The sequence below is a fragment of the Toxotes jaculatrix genome, chromosome 20 (assembly GCF_017976425.1).
Source record: "Toxotes jaculatrix isolate fToxJac2 chromosome 20, fToxJac2.pri, whole genome shotgun sequence".
NCBI classification, from domain to species: domain Eukaryota; kingdom Metazoa; phylum Chordata; class Actinopteri; family Toxotidae; genus Toxotes; species Toxotes jaculatrix.
The window spans coordinates 6,860,628-6,866,627 of record NC_054413.1 but is presented as its reverse complement, the minus strand read 5'-3'; positions in this window follow the sequence as shown (position 1 = coordinate 6,866,627).

The following is a 6,000-nucleotide window of genomic DNA, read 5'->3' as shown; positions in this document are numbered from 1 at the left end:
TTGCACAGCGTGAAAATGTAAATGAGTTTCTACAAACGTCACGTGAGGATTTATGTAAGAGCTGAACCATAAAGTACAAAATACTTCATATTTCAGGTGCTCACCAGTGCTATTCAGTCGATCAATATTCCAGTCTGGTCACGTGGAGATGGGATATTTTCCAACTCAAAGTATAGTGACGTCAAACAGACCCACTTGACAGTCAAAGTAGGGTTTTGATATGTATATTCCCTGAAATTATCATCCTTGTTTCACTATCTCATGATTTCATTATCTGCAATTAGATGACAAGAGAACTTTTGTAATAATTGCCCGCAATTATTGGATAGCCGGCGCCCATTAGCATTTTGCTTGTTTCATGATTTAAAAGTGCCCTGTAAACCGCCAACTCTAATAGATCTACGAGGAACAATTACCTTTAAAGGGATGATAATGACAGACTAAGTAGAGAACAATTTACCTGCTCCTGCAACAACAGCACAATTGTGGCTGCATGGCTTCAAGAGGAAAAGAGAGCATGTCTTATATTCCAGTGTGGTTGAGTTAATAGTAGAAAACAATGTTCATGGGACACAGCGTAGCACTACATAACATGTAAGGAAAATATTACACTTTGGCAAAAACAATGAATTGCGTGTACCTTTAAAATAATGGGATCCCTGTCAAGTAAAATTCATTCACAGGTAATATACACTCTGGAGCCAGCACTGGAATAGAGAGTCACTTTTCTCTGACCCCTCTGGCCACCAGACGAGCTGTTATCAACAAATATGTCTGTCACCTCCGTGGTCCCTGCTGGCATCTTTAAAATGAGCTGAGAGAGATCTGGGCTCAAAATTGAAAATGTCTGCTTCCACTTACATTGAAAAAATAAACAACCTCTGGACAACAAATTTCCCTAAGTGATATTCTTTGCCTTTCTAATTTCCAATTTACGGTACGGCAGCGAGCATACAAATGTTTAATTAGCTGCTGTATTAGATGTCTGTGAGTCTCAAAAAGTTTGCAGCGTGTTGTCAAATTCAAATTATCATCAAAATTTTAAATTTTCTTTTATAAACGTCTCAGACAAACTAAAGCTGAAGGACATGTGTTTTTGTTCTGGTGCCATAGCAACACAGTCTTACATCTGTTGTGGAAATGAGGAGGAGGAAGTGCGTCACCTGACTTAATTCTCTGGTGAGATTACCAACCAAAACACTAAGAAAGTGGTGTATTCGGCAGGTGTTTTTTTTTTTTTTTCTCATTTCAACCCAAGTATGAAACAGATGGGAACATGCAATGATACTCAAGCAGGTACTGTATGTGGAAGAATATTGAAAACATATAAGAAAGAAAGAGGGGAAATTCAGTTTCATTAGTCCTTTTTTGGCTGTTATGTGGGTGCCATCTGCTGGTTGTTCCTGTGCAAAATGTCGACTCTGTGCTTTACCCTAACCTACCACCAGGAGGGCACTGTACTACTGCATGTACCCTGTCAGATATAAAGGCTTTAGTTTCCATGACTGAAAAAAAAAAAAAAAACATTACTTAATAAAAACTTCCTTAAATGCCACATCCCATAGGGTTTTGTAATCATTTTTCCTGATAAAGTGTTTTGTTTTGCTTTGTTTTATCTCACAGATAAAGCCACCCATGATCCAGCACTGTCACCATTCTAACTTATCAGAGATATGGATCAGTCATACGGGCTGTCGGCCTCTGTCCACCAGTGACCCTGCAATTATTGCCGCCCTTTATCAGTGGAAAAAAGAACAATAACAGCATGTACGTATGGATAAGAACCCTGACAGTGATAACATTACTAGTCAAAGTGTCAGAGAAAGTTCCTCCAAAGTAAGTTAAGGATTTATTGTAGCCTATGTATACAATAGATTCCTGGATAAAATAATACATGAATCATTTCATATCATATCGTAGGATCATAAGGACAGGTGGAGCACTTTGAAATGACTATATCCTATTAATACTGAATAAATAATGAAGTCACTCCAAAAAAAATGAACTAATATCCAGTGATCACTGATATAATGACCCAAGTCAAATTATCCAGCAGCTGATTACATGCTTTTATTACTTGTTGAAGCCCTGAAGGAGGACATTTCAACACACAATGACAGCATTCAGTATGCTCCATGTTCTATCAAGCTATCTCACTAATTTATTTTTCATAGGATACTGTCTTTAGGCAATCTTGGAAAAGAGAAAAAAGTTTCAGTTCAGTTTCATTTTGTTCTCTCAGAGCATTGAGTGTTTATGGAGGACAGCCTGTGATTCCTTTCAACTGAGATTCTCCTCTGCAAATAGGGGTAATATCATCTTTGAGCACATCTCTTCTGTAGCTGAGTGAGCAATTTGGTCTTTCAAAATCTGCTCCCCAGTGCAGGCCTAACTTGAAAAGGGTTGCCATGATGCAAGTCTGAAGAAAAAGACTCTGAACAAAAGAAAATCACATGCCTCTGATGCATCAGGACATCATCTGTGACAAGTGCAGGGCAGGCCAACCAGGACAATGGCTGGACAGTTGTATGGGACACGCTGTTCAAATCTCCAGCGAGTCCAGTGACTTTCATGATAACATGACGTCAGTGAGTCTTTGGGCGTTCAATGTGACATAATCAAGCAGTGAAATCAAGGATCGGGATGGTGAAAGAGCAGGAGATTTTTGTCTGTTTGAAGTTAGTTCTGATGTGAACTTTAATATTTTCTTTTGTGTGTGTGTTTGTATTATTAAAAAAGTGTTCAGAAACTATTTTGTAACTACTCTGCAACTTGCACAAGTTCCTTTTTTTAAAATTTTTGCACACTAGTTGAAGAACAAACTTTATGGAGGTATTCTATGATATTTCTATCAAAACCCCGACATAATAGCAAAGTACAGTGCGTTATAGTTCATCCAAGCAATATAGGAATGACGTCGGCTTTTCTGTAAACAACAGGGTCAAGTGGAAACTGTCTGAAAAACTGTAAACAAGGTCAGTTTATTTTTTAACTTTTACAAACATTCCTTCCCACACTTTGGCAATAGGGTGTTCAGCACTTCCCCTGATATGAGGCCACACCATGTTAAACATTAAGCTATAACCAGAGCCAGCTCAGGAAGCGGTTGCCTCAGGTGAAGGTGGTGTGATCAAAAGCAGTTGTCTTTATATGCGAAGAAGAACAGAGGCTGGAAATATGCCACATTCATTCTTCAGCTTCAACAGAAGATTAGACTATTATTAAACATATTTTTAAAAAGGGAAAACTGAGCTGTAAAATGAATTTGGGCTGTGTTATTGCATTCACTTTGGAAAGGTAAAGGAGTAGTCTGACATTTTGGGAAATACGTTTATTTGCTTTCTGGCAGAGAGTTACCTGAGATGACTGATACCACTCTCATACCTGTCCATTAATTGTAAAGCTGCAGATAGCAGCCTGTTAGACATACAGTTAAGACAATGTCAACAAAATGACTGTCTCTTGATCTAATACTGCTAAAATGTGACTATTTCTGGGATTGTAGAGTTAATGACTTACAGAGTTTCTGTTGAAGACACTTCAGCCAAATGAGTTTTAGCTATTAGTCATCTGCCCAAATCCCAGTGAAATCACCATGAATGGGTGTTGTCACAGTGAGTTGTCCTATTACTCAGTGTCTATAAAACAGCTCCAGGATTTGTCTGTGGATTATGTCACCACTAAAATCAGTTCTGCTTGGGGAGAAGATTTATCAAATAAAACACCACTGTACAATACTGCAAAAAAAAGAGAAACACGTGAGGTGCATTTTAGGATCATTGCCCAACTTTAAACAAACTCTTTACTGCTCTTACTGGCTCTCATTCTCCCTCTTAGCGTCTCTTTCTCTCTCACAGACACACAGATGTACTCACGAAGAGGAGCAGCAGTGATTGGTCAAGAATGACACCTGAGCAGACAGCCGGGGATCATTTAGGATGCTCATTGGCTGTTGGGACTGTGGCGTTCGTGGGCACTTGGAGCGTGGCTGGCTTGAGTAGAGCTTTTGTGTAAACATGCCACATATACAGGCACAGGGGAGCAGTATCACAAAAACCCATGCTGTAATCTAACGCAGTCCAATACATGCCCTGCAGCAAAGCCTTTGTAAAGATAATAATGTTCAGTTCTTGTGAGGATGTCAGAGGGTGTTAATTGAGCATTATAAGTTCTGAATTTGTTTTGCTGACTCACATGCTCTGTTTACTAAGCTGCAGAAAAACCATAAAGTAATTAAAAATACAGTGCACTGTAGATAGAGTACCATATCTCCTTGGTGCAATTTCCTTGAAAAAAAAAAAAAAAGATAACGAACTGAAGTGCTTTCCTTTAAAGTGAAATGGCTATTAAAAGGTCAACAGCAGCAGTAAGCTTAGCAGCGGGAAGTTCACAGTTGATAAGAGCAGAAGGTAGTCTAGTTTATCATAACAGACACATGGTGCAGACTCTATATCAACTTACAGGAATAGTTTTGACATTTTGGGAAATAGGCGAAATCACTTTCTTGTCAAGAATGAAATGAGAAGATTGATACCACTCATGCATATATACAGAAAATATGCTAATAGTCAGTTTGCCTAGCTAAAAATGACAATTAAACAGAGCCAGACTAGCTGTTTCCCCCTTTTCTTGCAAGAAAATAAATAAGCAAATTTCCCCAAATGTCAAACTACTCCTTTAAGCAGCCACATTAAATCCAGGTCACTGTCTCTGAAATATATATATATATTTTATCCTCTGAAAACCAGAGTTTGTTTGGCTTGTAGCTCTGATGCAGGATCTGTTTATTATCCCTTAAAACCCAACACATTCTTTCTGTTTTGGCATAATACACCCAGAAAATAAGCATGCTGTACAGAAAAAAAGGTGTGGGATCTGGCTCTGGAAAAAGGTGAGCTGCTCTGAAACAATTTTGGAGCTGAGCGCCAAAGAACAAAGGGGCTGGGAGATTGCATCCTGGTGCCACGCCCTCAGGCTGTAGAGTCAGGGCCTTTATGGTATCCTTTGTTAAGCTGCTTGATACACTCTATACCCCAGAATCCCCTTTCATCTTCCATGGCACAGTGAGAGAGAGCTACTGAAAAGGTTGTGAGTGTTGAGAAGAGTACCCAGAGAGCACTGAAGAAATGGTATTGGAGAAAGGAAAAAAATAAGGTTGGAGAATTTTGAGCAAACTGTGGATTATTAACCTAGATAAAAAGGGATGCTGCAGTTATCTATGGTGGATTTACATGAAAATAACATCCTTATTAACGGGTTGCACAATTTCAAAGGTTCTCTAAATGTGCAGCACCTTGGTTTGCAGTGATATCTGACGTCTGAACTAGAAGCAATACGCTGGATGAAGCTGAAACCGTTTTCGTCTTAATCAACTATCCGAGAGAACGGATTAGGATGTTTCCCGTCATAATTTCACACAGGATTGAGGAACAAAATTGTCAAGCTCGAGTTTGATAGATCAATTTACCAGCTGTTCCAGCAGGCTTTTCCTTTAGCTATAATTCAATCCCTCCCAGTCTAACAGCATAATCTATGACACGCTTGATCTGCTATTCATTTGAAGTGTCGTAGCATCCTGCTTTATCTTCTGATGTGGCTGAGACCTCCTCAACGCCAGCGCCAGCACTGCTGGTTGCTAGGAGCTATTTGCTATATGCCGAGTCATTTTCATGGTTATTACTAACATACAATTTGTGAATTCAGTCTCCACATTAATGCACATGTTACTGTCAGTAGAAACACTAGAAGCAATCCAAATTTTCCACAGTGCCGCTAGATTTTTTTCATCATTAAACTTGTTTCCCTTCTTTCGTTAATATAATAAGATTCTTAATGTGCCTTGCGTGGAAGTCATCTCAGGTCATACGTATCCAACAAGAGATTTTTTTTCTATGTAGATTAGCACGTACACATATATTCACTGAAGCAAAGACAGAGATTTGCAAACTGACAACCACACACATACACTCACTGCTGTAGGCTTTTATCCTCAGGCACCTG